Genomic DNA, 15,221 nt, shown 5'->3' with positions numbered 1-15,221 from the left:
GATCCAGGTGGGTTGAGACCAATTGATGCATCTTAGATGGCCGCTTGTTAGCATTTAAGACCCCAGACGCCACAGTTCAAAGTGGGATGCGCAATGTTTTCATAAGAGTTTATTATGCCAATTGACTTGTAAGTCCCCTTAAGCCATAGTCCCCAAACCGCCCCCCCCCCCCCATTGCTCCATTGACCTTCGAAGCATTCAGTTTATCCCGGAAACTCCTTTGCTTTTGATCCAGTCCAGGCAACAGGTTTTTTGTTTGTTTGTTTAGTCTAAGAATGGAGCCCTGGTGTCGCAGTGGTTAAGAGCTCGGCTACTAATCAAAAGGTCTGCAGTTCAAATCCACCAGCCTTTCCTTGGAAACCCTATGGGGCAGTTCAACTCTGTCCTATAGGGTAGGTATGCGTTGGAATTAACTCGACTGCAAGGGGTTGGTGGTTTAAACCCACCCAGAGGCGCCTCCAGAAACAGTCCTAGTGATCTGCTTCTGAAAGTTCACAACCTTGAAAACCCTATGAGGCAGTTCTACACTGCACACACGCGGCGGCTGTTAAGTCGAAATCAGCTTGCTGCAAATAACAACAAAGTCTAAGACTACTTCCCTTTACTGGACTAGACCAAGCCAGACTCCCTGGGTCTGTGCAACATCAGGAGAAATAGTTAAACCATCAGCAAACGCTCATCCCATTATTTTCTTGCTGTTTATATCATATTACATCAGTTTAAGGATGTAAGTTCCCAGATAAAAGGCAGATCTCAGCAACAGTTCATGTTCTGGGGAATGTGAATTTCGGGTAAGGAAGAAGACAAAATATCACCAAAGCAACCTAATTCTGGAGGACTTCCTGCAAAAAGAAGAGTGGCCAAAAAAATGACCCAGAATGACCTGTTCCTCCATCCTGTGTCAGAACCAACTGGAATGGGTATTTTAGGAAACTCTCCTTGCTATCACTGTCATTTGAGATGTTTAATGTCTAAGGGCACTGCAACAGGCTTTTAAAAATAGAAAAGAATACATACAACTCCTTGTTTTGTGATTAATACTCAATTTATTAGTTGTAAATGTTAAAGCCTAATTTTTCTCAAGGTTTTAAACTCAACTTGCAAACTTTTTTTTTAAATAAAGCTAGTAATTTTTGAAACAATCTCTTTCACTGGTTTCTTCATGAATTAAGGTTATCAAACTGAGTCATCCTGAGCATCTAAGCCCTATTATCTACTCAACTGGTGACATACTCTTAACATTTTAAATTACAGTTCCAAATTTTATATATCAAAACCCTCATTTCATAGACAAGAAACAGAGGTGCTGAGAGATTAGGTTACACAGCTAGGTGTGGAAAGCTGGTATCTGAACCTAGCCTGCTGGTATAGACACCCTGCTTTAACCACCAACCCAAAGCACTTTTAGAGGTCCTGGTTGCATCATTTATTTGCAATGTTGGGAGTGAAGCGGGACTCATTCTTCTGTCCTTAAAGGCTCCGCATTGAGGAGGTCCTACCATGTGCCTCATTAGACTGGGAGCGTGCTTAGAATTTGGATCAGGTCTCCTCCATTCATTCTTTGATCCCTTTGCAAAACAAAAACTACAAATGGTGTTCTGGATGCAGTCATCAGAATGCAGAGTCAAGGAAGTATAGCTGTGGCTCCTAACCTTCTTGATCCCCTGTCCTTCCCTCCGTCCTTGAACTCATCAGGGTCTCTTCTGCCTCAAGGCCTTTAAGCCCTCTGTTCCCTCTCTTGAAGGCCTCTTCCACAAGATCTTTGGAAGGCTGATTTTTTTCTTACCTTACCGACTGATCTCAATGTCACCTCCTCTGATACATCTTTCCGGTTCTATCTTTTTGATGCTGTCCTCTGTTTGCCTGCCACTCTCTATCAGATCACCTCACTCTTTTTCTTACACTCCTTATCACTCTCCCAAGTAATTTCTGTATCTGTTTACCTGTTTGTTATTTAAACCCTTTTGTTACCAAAGGTTTTTTTTTATTTTTTCTTGATGGCATATGTTTTCAGTATTGGAATGCATGCCTTCTAACTGAGTGTGTTTAAATTTTTGATAATATGGATTTTGATAAATATGATCTGGTAATACAAGCCACCAATAAGGCAAGTGTCACTCTGGCACCACCGATCTGTGGTATGACAATACACCAATAAGAACTAAACAAAATTCATCGCTGGCACCTTCCCATTAGGTTACATGGGTTCGGAACCTCTGGTTTTCTAAATATGACGTAGAAAAATCAAAACAAACCCATCAGGGCTCTGTAACTATCACACAGGAAAGTCATAATTATACTTGCAAGCTTTATCTCACAGAAATAAAGGGGAAAAAAGGAAAGCATTTATAAAACTAACTCTTCCAGGATGCATCACCTAATAGAATGCTCAACCTACAAAACAGTGAGGCTCCAGCTCTGGTCTGTTGAGCTTCATGCATTTCAAAAGTGACTCACCTTGACATTAAACGCGTTAGAACTGGAATAACGTACTACCTATAAGGTCCAGAGGCATAAAAACTGGCTGGTATATTGTTAAACCAATAATAACTAAAGAGTTAAATTACCCACCAATGTCTTTTTCATTACAATGAAAATGAATGAATAAATGAAGTTTCCCTGTACTAGTGGCCACTCCATAGGCTTGTTGCAAGGATGCAGTGAGTTAATACACACCCAGCACCTAGAATACTGCCCATTCCGCAGTTAGGGTCCAATTCATGTGATTTATAGTTATTAATATTTCCTAAACCTCAAATTGCTACAGAGTAACAGGACAACCAGAGTGAAGGGGAGATGGACAATGAAGTGACTATAGACAGATTTAGTTCATGATATCTATGAGATTGTAAAGAATGAGCAAGTGGGATGGGCAGTGGATGGAGGTAAAGATAAAACAGGAGTGATGGAAGGGTAATAACTGTTGAATCTGGAAGGCTGATTCTTTCTTACCTTCCCGACTCATCTCAGTGTCACCTCCTCTGATGTATCTTTCCTGTTCTATCTTTCTGATGCTGTCCTCTGTTTGCCTGCCACTTTCTATCAAATCACCTGACTCTTTTTCTTACAGTCCTTATCACTCTCTCAAGTAATGGGTAATTGGGGATTCATAGAATCATTCTCTCTACTTTAAATTTTCAAATAAAATTTTTTTTTTTTTTTTTTAGTAAAGAAAAGGGACTACAACTACTTTTGAGTGAAGTTGAACGCGTAGGTATATAATTGTGCAGAGAAAAGATGTTCAGGTTTATCTGAAAAAAATGTAAAGACCTAGCAAAGCTACAGCTAAAGGGAACCATCAATGTGAACTCATGTCCTTTAATCTAGTCCCCTTTTAGTTCTATCTCTAAGGTACCAAGAAGTGGGGGAGTCAGACACCACAAGGACCTTTTGTATCTGTGCACTGCCTTGACATCCAGATTTAGTTCTACTCTTTTATTCACTGTCTTAGGCAGGGTTCTCTAGAGAAGCAAAACCAGGAAAGTGTGTAAATATATATAGAAAGATTTATATCAAGGAAATGGCTCACGCTATTGTAGAGGCTGGAAAGTCCTAAGTCCATGGGTTAGGATAGAGACTTCTCATCATTCAAGTAGCCGTGAGGGCTGGTGAGCCCAAGATCTGCGGGTCAGAGAGCAGCGTTCTTGTTCACAGGCTGCAAAGATCGATGAATCCCAAGATCGGCAGGCAAGACTGCAGGTAAGCTGCTAGCCCAAGTCCCAAGAACTGGAGGTCAGACAAAAAAGAGCCAGCTGTAGGATCCAGAGTAAGCAAAAGCCTACAAGCCTTGCCAGAATGTTCACTTATGTCCACTCAGGCCCCACACCCAAGAAAACTCCCTTTCAACTGACTGGCTACTCACAGCAGATCCCATCATGGAGGTGATCACATTATATCGAATCTCATCATGGAATTGATCACAACATCGTAGGACTGCCAAACCACTGAGAATCATGACCCAGCCAAGTTGACATACAACCTAACCATCACACTCTCCATTGTAAAGAACCCGAGATTCCTGAACATTCCCTGGGAAGTCATAGATAGGTCTGAAGCGTGTGATACTGCCAGGAAACTAGGATGTTTTCAAATGTCAGGGCAATACTGAAAGGACAAAAGGGCCAGTATAAAGCCGCTCCAACTACAATTTAAGCATCAGAAAGAGAATAACAATTAGGGTTAACAGAAACAAGATGAGTCTAGAAAAGCTGTGAGGCCATAATGACAAGTTAACATTAAGTATAACTCAAAAGAAATAAGACTCAGATGGGGCAGCTTCCTGTAGATCTTGTTATCCGGTTGAAGTTGGTTTGTTGGTGTGAATTGCCTTGCTTTGGATTTGTTTATTGTCTGCACAAGAGGTCTCTCTGAAGAATTATTTGGCAAGACCTGAGGGAGATGAAGAAGTGATCCATGCAGACACCTGGGTGAAGAGCACTCTAGGTAAAGAAAACGGCAATGCAAAGGTGCTGAGGTGGGAGTGTCTTTGGCATGTTCAAGGAATGAATAGGAAGAAGGCCAGTGAGACAAGCAATGTGAGTGAGATTGGGAAGCCACGGGCCGTGACTGCAGGTGATCAGTATACCAAAACTCAAACAACCAAACCCATTGCTTTTGAGTCAATTTCAACTCATAACGACCCTGTAAGACAGAGTAGAGCTGCTCCACAGGGTTTGTAAGGAGCAGCTTATGAATTCAAACTGCCAACCTTCTGGTAGTTAGCAGTCAAGTTCTTAACCACTGTGCAACCAGGGCTCCGGTCAGCGTACAGGGATTCAAAAAACTCCTTGGAGTCAAAGTCATAAAAATATCACCCCTCCCTTTTTTGGCTAATATTTATTTAGTTCCTCTTTAACTACCTCTGCTTTGTGCTATGTGTTTTTTGTCCTTTCCAGAAGTTCTACAAAGTAGGCACTATAGTCCCATTTTAGGGAGAGGAAAGCTGAAGCTTAGAAAAATCCAATAACTTGCTCATAGTAAAGCATTGGGAATTCTCCCTGACTCAAACCTCACCACCTGCCTCAGTTTAAAAAAACAGTTAAAAACAAATCTACTTCTAAAAATAGTTGAGACTGTGATGAGGAGAGAGTTTGGGGAAAGGACCCTCTCCTACCTTGCTATTGGATTTCGTATCTTTTATGGAGAGCATTAGGCAGTATCTATCAAAATTACCAAAGTAAATACTCTCTGACCCAACAATTTCACCTTTGAAAATTATCCTACAGAGAAAAAATATTTTCTCACCAGTGCTGAAAGTTCTTTGAGCAAGGTTAAAAACTGCTACATTGTTTATAACAGAAAAATACAAGGATCAACCTAAATGCCCATTAAAAATATTTAAAAACTCTGTTGCCATTAAGTCCACTCTGACTCATGGTGACCTCATGTGTGCCAGGGTAGAACTGTGCTTCATAGGGTTTTCAGCGGCTGATTTTTTGGAAATAGATGGCAAAGCCTTTCTTCCAAGGCATCTCTGGGTGGACTCGAATCTCCAACCTTTAGGTTAGCAGCTGAGCATGTTAACTGTTCACACCGAAATACCTATAAGGAACTGGTTAAGTAAAGTTTAAAAAGTTTAGTACACTCATATAACTCACAGGAACCCTGTAGGACAGAGTAGAACTCCCTCATAGGGTTTTCAGGGCTGTAAATCTTTATGGAAGCAGACTGCCACATCTTTCTCCCTCAGAGCACTATGAGTCAGAATCAACTTGACAGCAATGGGGAAGGTAAGATATACCCATATAATGGAACACTATGCAGCTGTAAAAAAGAATGAGGATACCATAGATGATAAGATAAAATGATCTTTACGCTGTACTGTTAGGTGAAAAAGCAACGCACAGAACACTGTGTCTGTTCATATATTACGCTGCCATTTCTGGAAAAAGCATTTAATAGAATAGGCATATTGGCATGGATTGAATTATGTCCCCCCCCCCAAAATGTGGGTATCAACTTGGTTAGGCCATGATTCCCAGTATTTTGTGACTGTCCTCCGTTTTGTGATTGTAATTTTATGTTAAAGAGGATTACGGTGGGATTGTAACACCCCTACCAGGTCTCATCCCTGTAAAGGGAGTTTCCCTGGGTGTGGCCTGCACCACCTTTTATCTCTTGAGGGAAAGCGAAGCAAGCAGAGAGTTGGGGACCTCATACCACCAAGAAAGCAGCACCTGGAGCAGAGCACGTCCTTTGGACTCGGGGTCCCTATGCCTAAGAATCTCCTTGACCAGGCGAAGACTGAGGACAAAGACCTTCTTCCATAGCCAACAGAGGGAGAAAGCCTTCCCCTGGAGCCGAAGACCTGTATTTGGACTTTTAGCCTACTTTACTGTGAGGAAATAAATTTTTCTTTGTTAAAGCCAAAAAAAGAAAACGACAACAGATGAGAACTGTCTTTTGTTAGCTGAGGCACTGGTTAAAATTCTCCTTGAGAAGAGTGACAGGGGACCCAGCGATGGTTATGGCCTCTGTTATGGACTGAATTGTGTCCTCCAAAAATATGTGTTGTAAATCCTAACCTCTGCCTGTGGTTTTAATAAGGCAGGATTAGGTTATGTCAATAAGGATTAGGCTATATTAATGAGGCAGGATTAGGGTATATCTTGAGTAAACGTCTTTTGAGATATAAAAGAAATTAAACAAGCTAAGAAGTAGAGATGGGAGAAGAGAGGTGCCAAGGCACAAGAAGATTGCCTAGGAGCAGAAGCTCAGAAGAGACAAGGACCTTCCTCCAGAGCTGACAGAGAGAGAGAGAAAGCCTTCCCCTAGAACTGGCACCTTGAATTCCGACTTCTAGCCTCCTAAACTGTGAGAAAATAAATTTCTGTTTGTTAAAGCCATCCACTTGTGGTATCTGTTATAGCAGCATTAGATAACTAAGACAACCTCCCAGGGTGTGGGACAGCCAAGGAGGTCAGCTTGAGGGGTGTGCAGAAAACACTTTGGTAGTCCAGAGCCTGGAGTGTGGAGTGGGGTTATGTGCCCGCTCACCTCAAATCAGTCAGTAGAACATCTGAAAGAAAAAAAGAGAAAAATAAATTAGGTCAGCAGGTGAACTCTGGTAGAATTCTCCCAAGTCAGGTCCGGAATCCTTCACGCACACACACTGGCCTCTCCTGGCCCCCGCTAAATTCCATGGCTGGGGCCTTGAAGGGCACTCTGTCTTCCTGATTGGCGAAGTACATCTAGAAATTCTGGAAAGCAGTTTAAGTGGAGCCCTGGTGGTGCAGCAGTTAAGAACTTGGCTGCTAACCAAAAGGTTGGTAGTTTGAATGCACCAGCCGCTCCTTGGAAACCCTCTGGGGCAGTTTTACTCTTGTTCTATAGGGTCCCTACGAGTCGGAATGGACTCGACTGCGTGAGGTTTCGTTTTTTTAGTTTATAGGGTCGCTATAAGTTGGAATCGACTCGACAGCAATAGGCTTAATTTTTTGAGTTTTATACAAGCAATTACAACACAGCTATGATAAAGAAATGAGAATAATACTGATTTTTGGTGTGTAAGCTGCATAACAAATGTGTCTTCATTGCTTTGCGTTTAAGATGTATAAAAATTAAAGTGCTCTTGACTTACTACTTTGATAAATTTTATTTATTTGACTTTCGAGATTAGTGGAAGTGATGGAAAAGAAGTTGCTTGTCACGTGTTAAGTCTGCCCCTTCAGTTGTACGAAAGCGCGAATCCCATTTTCCGTGTGTGGAAACAGGCTGCACTGCAAGTCCAGTGTGTGGGCCTTGGCTGAAAACTTTCCGGCCAGCAGCTCCGCATTTGAGGCCCCACCGCAGCTCAGGCTGCCTCCCTGGAATCTTCCTGACTTTTCTCCTTGGTCGTGGAAGAGGCAGCCTCTAGAAGCCGGCTTCCCAGCACCCGTGCGGTGTTCCACTGGCCCCAGGCGGGGCGCTTCAAGTGAGGGCTGGTGAAGAGGTGAGCTGAAGGTCCAGATCACATACCCGGCAGGTGGGAGGGCTGTAGGGCAGACACAAGGTGAGCCTGCACTCGGGCGGGAGGAGCTTAAGGCTCAGACCGGAGGGGCGGAGGTGGCCCCATTGACAGGTGGGTGGTGGAGGCGGGGCTGGAAGTGAAACTCGTCAGGGAAGAAAAATAGAGCCTCGCTTACTGTGGTTTCCTTAGTGCGGCGGTTGTCACGATCGCCATCGACGCCAGGGGGAGCAGCCAGGTGAGTTTTTTAAACCGACAGGGCTTTCCTTAGTCCTCCGTAGGGTCTAGCCTCTCTACCCAGTCCCTAGCGTTCTGCTGACCAGAGCCAACGCTACTTTCCCGGCTGTTTTTCATTGGAATTGCTCATGGTGCCCTGTACCTTTTCCCCTTCAGTCGTTTTCATTTCATTGTCATTGCGTGGCTTTTCTGCCTTTTGGTGCTGGTGGCTATATTTGATCTGCAAGGGTTTTAAGCTCTTTGATGGCAAACTCTAATCATACAACATCTTCTTTGTACCCATAAACCGAGGCCTGGAATATACTGGTAGAAGTGAACTGGCACAGATTTAAAAAAAAAAAAAGAGTAGGGATAAAAATATTTTAAAATTATGTATATAACTTACATATATTCTAACGTCAAGAAACTAAGATATCCCCGGTAATAAAAACACACATATGTTTCCGCCCGGTTTCGAACCGGGGACCTTTCGCGTGTTAGGCGAACGTGATAACCACTACACTACGGAAACCGACAGACAAGGTCCTTACTGTAAAGTCTATGAACTTATAGTCACCGCCCAGCTCTCCTGGCCCCAGCCGTTGGGAGCAGGGTTTTGGAACCAAGCGATAACGGAATTTAGGTCTTCTGCGACCCGGAATAACAATGTTTGTCAGTCGCGTCCAGCAATTAAAAGAAATAAAGGAGCAAATGAAATCAACGGGTCTCGCAAGAGGGAAGGTAAACCTAGCTTCAGAGGCTTGAAACTCCTATGTCTTTCTCTCTCCTCCAGGAAGACCGCCACAGGGTTTAAATTTTCACATAATTTGCGCTCCATTGGCAGTAACTATCTAAAGGATTTAAAAAATAAAATGTGAATGTATTCAAAGTACTTTATACAAGATGTGAATATATTTTCATCAAAATGTAATTAAAATAAATTTAAATTATTTTTTGTTTCCAAAAAAGTTAAATATTTCTAAATTATGCAAAATCACCTATTACAGGGCAAAATTGAAATTAATGAATATCAATTTTCAATTCAATGTTTTTAAATAAGGCTGAAATTTTTTATTAAATTTTAAAAACTTAATAAAATCTTTTAAGGATTTTTATAAAACTAAAACTTATCAATCCTAGGATTCAATGTGTAAACAATTGGGATGAGGTTTAACCCATGTTATGTCTTGATCTTCATATATGAGACATTTAAGAGTAGTACTGATTGTTTAATAACGCAAAATGTTTCTCTGCTGCCCACTGCTGATTTCCAATACCGGGAAACCTGGAGTAGGGATGAAGGCTGAGCCCTGCTGAGTAGGGATCCTCCGTGTCTGTGACTCAGGCAATCCTCTCCACCCAGGTGCAGGGTGGGAGCCCCTCTTGTGCAAGTCTAGTTCTCTGGCCAAAATAGAAATTTTCAAAATAGAAAAAGGCCCCTGTTCAAGGTCACCAGGGGCCTCCCCGTGGCCCAATCTATGAACACTTTGCCCCCTTCCCTTACTGGATCATGTGCTGAATTTAACTATGGAACCTCTCCCTTCTTTTTGCACATCTCCATTCTTTTGGCCTCGGTGGATGCTTCGCTGCTTGCATTCTTCTCCATTCCTCTTCCATTTAACCGAGGCCGTATCCCTGGAGGCTGCTATGCTGAAAACAACAATTTGAAGAGGAATCGTTGCATTCATCGTCAAAAAGAACATTTCAAGATCTATTCTGAATTACAACGCTGTCAGTGATAGGATAATATCCATACGCCTATAAGGAAAACCAGGTAATACTATCATTCAAATTTAGCACCAACCACTAAGGCCAAAGATGAAGAAATTGAAGATTTTTACCTACTTCTGGGCTCTGAGATTGATCAAACATGCAATCAGGGTGCATTGATAATTACTGGAAATTGAAATTCAAAAGTTGGAAACAGAGAAGAAGGACCGGTAGTTGGAAAATATGGCCTTGGTGATAGAAACGATACTGGAGGTCACTTCATAAGAATTTTGCAAGACCAAGGACTTCTTCATTGCAAATGCCTTTTTTCACCACCATAAACTGCGACTATACACATGGACCTTGCCAGATGGAATACACAGGAATCGAATCGACTACATCTGTGGGAAGAGACCATGGAAAAGCTCAATATCATCAGTCAGAACAAGGCCAGGGGCCAGCTGTGGAACAGACCATCAATTGCTCATATGCAAGTTCAAGTTGAAACTGAAGAAAATTAGAACAAGTCCACGAGAGCCAAAGTATGACCTTGAGTAATCCCACCTGAATTTAGAGACCATTTCAAGAATACATTTGACACATTGAACACTAGTGACCAAAGACCAGACGAGTTGTGGAATGACATCAAGGGCATCATACATGAAGAAAGCAAGAGGTCATTAAAAAGGAAAAGAAAGAGGAAAGAAAGAAAAGACCAAAATGGATGTCAGAAGAGACTCTGAAACTTGCTCTAGAATGTTGAGTAGTTAAGCGAAAGGAAGAAATGATGAAGGAAAAGAGTTGAACAGAAGATTTCAAACGGCAGCTCGGGAAGACAAAGTAGAGTATTATAATAACATGTGCAAAGACCTGGAGATAGAAAACCAAAAGGGAAGAACATGCTCTGCGTTTCTCAAGCTGAAAGAACTGAAGAAAAAATTCAAGCCTTGAGTTGCAATATTGAAGGACTCTATAGGAAAAATATTAAACAACTCAGGAAGCATCAAAAGAAGATAGAAAGAATACACAAAGATGCTATACCAAAAAGAATTGGTCGACATTCAACTGTTTCGGGGGTACCATATGAGTAGGAACCAATGGTACTGAAGGAAGAAGTCCAAGCTGCACTGACAGCATTGGCAAAAAACAAGGCTCCAGGAATTCACGGAATACCAACTGAAATGTTTCAACAAACAGATGCAGTGCTGGAAGTGCTCACTCATCTATGCCAAGAAATTTGGAAGACAGCTACCTGGCCAACAGACAGGAAGAGATCTATATTTATGCCTAGTCCCAAGAAAGGTGATCCAACCGAATGCAGAAATTATCCAACAATATCATTAATATCACACGCAAGGAACATTTTGCTGAAGATCATTCAAAAGCGGCTGCAGCAGTATATTGACAATGAACTGCCAGAAATTCAGGCCAGATTCAGAAGAGGACAAGGAACCAGACATTGCTAATGTCAGATGGATCTTGGCTAAAAGCAGAGAATACCAGAAGAATGTTTACCTGTGTTTTATTGACTATGCAAAGGTGTGTGGATTATAACAAATCATGGATAACATTGTGAAGAATGGGAATGCCAGAACACTTAATTGTGCTCGTGAGGGAACTGTACATAGATCAAGAGACAGTTGTTCTGACAGAACAATGAGATTTTGCGTGGTTTAAAGTCAGGAAAGGTGTGTGTCAGGGTTGTATCCTTTCACCATACCTATTCAATCTGTATGCTGAGCAAATAATTGGAGAAGCTGAAGTATATGAAGAAGGAGGGGCCATTAGGATTGGAAGAAGACTCATTAATGACCTGCAATATGCCGATAACACAACCTTGCTTGCTGAAAGTGAAAAGGACTTGAAGCACTTACTGATGAAGATCAAAGACTACAGCCTTCAGTATGGATTACACCTTAACATAAAGAAAACAAAAATCCTCATAACTGGACCAGTGAGCAACATCATGATAAACGGAGAAAAGATTGAAGTTGTCAAGGATTTTATTTTAATTGGATCCACAATCAACACCCGTGGAAGCAGCAGTCCAGAAATCAAAAGACGCATTGCATTGGGCAAATGTGCTGCAAAAGACCTCTTTAAAGTGTTGAAAGGCAAAATGTCACCTTGAAGACTAAAGTGCACCTGACCCAAGCCACAATGTTTTCAATCGCCTCCTATGCATGTAAAAGCTATATGATGAATAAAGAAAACCAAAGAAGAATTGACGCCTTTGAATTGTGGTGTTGGAGAAGAATACTGACTATACCATGGACTGCGAAAAGAACAAACAAATCTGTATGACCAGGATGCTCCTTAGGAGCAAAGATGGTGAGACTATGTCTCACATACTTTGGACGTGTTGTCAGGAGGGATCAGTCCTTGGAGAAGAATATCATGCTTGGTAAAGTAGAGGATCAGCAAAGAAGAGGAAGGCCTTCAATGAGATGGATTGACACGGTGGCCTGCAACAATGGGCTTAAGCATAACATCGATTGTGAGGGTGGCGCAGGACAGGGCAGTGGTTCCTTCTGTTGTACATAGGGTCGTTATGAGTCTGAACTGACTCAGTGGCACCTAACAACGACAACAACATATCCCTGGAGAGTTTCATCCTGGGTCAAAGCAGTACCCACTACCTAGGCCCACATCTGTGCCTCCAGCAGTGACCTAAGCTTCAGACTCATGTGAATCTTGGACATGTCCTCTTAGATGTCCCACAGCAGTCTCACACCCAACCTGTTCAAGACTGACTCATTACTCTTCTCAACCCCGACCATCAGCGTCTGTTCTTGATCTCTCCCTCAGCACTAATCGTGCATGAGGTCTTTCTTATCCCTCTGGCTGCTGCCTTCCCCAGTTACTTGCCACCTATCTGGACTATTGCTGTATCCTCCAGCCCCTCTCCCTAATGCTGTGTCATCCCCTCACACTCTCTGTTCATCATTCCTTGAGGAGTCCCTCTAAAACATAAATTCAAGAGAGTCCTTCTGTTACTGCATCCCCCATCATCACTAGAAAAAAGATCAAAGATGCTACCAGGGTCCATGTGTTTGATAAGTCTAAACTGATGAACCCTTGAATCTTTTGTGCCCAGAACAGTGTGAGTCACTTACCTGGAAGAGCATTCCCCTACTGGGCCTGGCCAGAGTGGCAGCAGTGGAAGGGGTGGAAAGAAGAGAAAAGCAGACATTGTAGCAAAAAGCTCAGATGGGTGTGCTCTTGGCTTGTTGGGAGGCAGGGAAGAGAAGCCTGTCCACTTTGGCTTCTCCTTAATAAAGAAGCCCAAACCAAAAAACTAAAGCCATTGGCTTCCAGTGGACTCCAACTCATAGTGACCCTAGAGGACAGAGTAGAACTGCCCCACAGAGTTTCCAAGGAGCACCTGGTGGATTTGAACTGCTGACCTTTTGGTTAGCAGCTGTAGCACTTAACTACTACAGCACCAGGGTTTTCGTAAAGAAGCCACTATCTTTAAAAAAAAATGTTTTCCAGTCCCAGTGAAGATAGTAAGAAATAACCCTGAAGCCAAAATTTGCAAACCAACCGGCAAGTATCTGGGTGAAACAAAATGACAACGTTCAAATTGCTTGAATACCAGCTTGTTCAGATTCATAAATTCCAAGATAAGGTCATAGTAACAGTAACTCCCCAGAGATTCACGCCATCTGACTGTACTGGCAACTCTGCCTAGTTTACAAACTCTGATCTTTGCCCAGACCACCCTCCGAGGGTATCATATTAAACCACACCCCCCCCCCAGCCTTAAGGATCCTCTCTGTCTCCCCCCTTCGACACATTTCTGAGACTGTCAAGGTGATGTTCTTCCCCCTTGCTCAGCAAATGCAATAAATCAGCTTTATTTACTTATGACAAACAGATTTCTCTCGTGGTCTGGTGTGTACATGGTGGTGACTTTTACAACTGGAAAATAGAAAACAGGCGGAATTTGCAGAACTGAGGAAACAGTCAACATAAACGAACAAATTTCTATTGAAGTTAAGAAGAATTTCGTGAATAGGTCGGTAAACAGGATGTTAACGTTAGGGTGTTTCAAAGTAAAGGAAAATTTCACATTTGTGGGAGGAACATGAAGGCTGGAATGTGTGTAGCAACATTTCACAAAAGATCAACTCTTAAAATTGAGAGCATATGCTGAGGATGAGGGTCTCAGATTAAACAGAGCATGTCTTCCCTGATCGGAAACTGAAACCTGGCCGAGGCCGTGAAAGCGTCTAACCTCTAAATCATCTAGAAAAGTGGTCTCAACTCCCCCTGCTATGGCTTTGATATTCAAGAATACCTCCTGGGGCAGCCCTTATTTCCCTAGCCTTGGGAAGCCACGCCCCATGGCAGCGAATCCACAACTCTTCCGTTCCTTCGGAGCTATTCCCCACTACCCGGGCGGATGCAGTAAACAGAAGTTGCCTTATACTTGTTGAACATAGATGGAAGAATGGATACGTAGATGGCAGCAGGCGGAGCCGTGACCCAGGGTGAAGAGCCCCAAGAGTTGGTCGGCTGATACCCACCAGTTACTCGTTCACCTATGGTCAGCAAAGCCCTACGGCTGTGGGTTTTCCAACTCGAGGTCTTCTAGTCAGTACCTGGGCGACCTCCTGTCTGGCCAAGCTTCGGCGAACACCGCCAGTCCACGATGCCAAAGCCCACTCAGTCTCCCTCCGACTCTTCTTTGGCACAAAAATTCCTTAGCCATTTTCATTTTCAAAAGAGAATACACGCCCAATGTGGGGCTCAAATCCGTGAGTTCACGAGTCTCGTGCCCTACCGACTGAGATAGTCTGACAACATCCGCAACCCTTTTTCTTCGGCCTCAGGAAACCGGGATACACAGCAGGCGTGCGGACACACTTCAAGGAGTTTTGCAGAATTAATTGCACAAGAATTCATGGATCACTTACTGTGCGCCTGGCTGCGCCCTAGACACAAAGGTCCGGGGATCCGAAGCCTACAACCTACAGCCCTTATCCGGAGGAGGTGGCGGCCCAGGCTTCCGAAGGCAAGAGTAGTAAAAAAAAAAAAATTTTTTTTAGCTGAATTGACATTGTGAACATTTATGATCTGGTGTGAGCCCAGCTCTGCTGTGATCGCGCTTTACTGTTTCCCTGAAACACAGATTAGATACACACATCTGTCTGTATATGCCTCCATGTGACAGCACCCTCCCCCTATCTCGAGCCGCAGACGAGATAACCGTGAAGACGTGGGCATCGAAATGAAAAATAGACCAGAAAAGGCTGTTTCCGCCCGGTTTCGAACCGGGGACTTTTCGCGTGTGAGGCGAACGTGATAGCCACTACACTACAAAAACACAGATTATCAGCACATC

At 43.0% G+C, this 15,221-nt stretch overlaps 1 long non-coding RNA gene and 2 other non-coding genes across 3 annotated transcripts; all 3 read right to left on the bottom strand.

The window, feature by feature from the left end:
* Positions 1-3,534: 3,534 nt before the first annotated feature.
* On the bottom strand, positions 3,535-7,969 carry LOC126070363 (uncharacterized). The gene is made up of 3 exons (XR_007516199.1): positions 7,580-7,969; positions 6,997-7,018; positions 3,535-3,726 (listed from the first exon to the last, which is right to left on the bottom strand). It is a non-coding gene; the product is annotated as an uncharacterized LOC126070363 (long non-coding RNA).
* A 651-nt stretch (positions 7,970-8,620) lies between these two features.
* On the bottom strand, positions 8,621-8,693 carry TRNAV-AAC (transfer RNA valine (anticodon AAC)). Its single transcript has one exon. It is a non-coding gene; the product is annotated as a tRNA-Val (tRNA).
* Positions 8,694-15,130: 6,437 nt separating this feature from the next.
* TRNAV-CAC (transfer RNA valine (anticodon CAC)) lies at positions 15,131-15,203 on the bottom strand. The gene has a single exon. It is a non-coding gene; the product is annotated as a tRNA-Val (tRNA).
* Positions 15,204-15,221: the final 18 nt, after the last annotated feature.

Source organism: Elephas maximus, chromosome 2 (genome assembly GCF_024166365.1).
Source record: "Elephas maximus indicus isolate mEleMax1 chromosome 2, mEleMax1 primary haplotype, whole genome shotgun sequence".
In the NCBI taxonomy this organism is placed as follows: domain Eukaryota; kingdom Metazoa; phylum Chordata; class Mammalia; order Proboscidea; family Elephantidae; genus Elephas; species Elephas maximus.
Note: the sequence above shows the minus strand (reverse complement) of the source record. Positions and strands in the feature narration are given on the sequence as shown.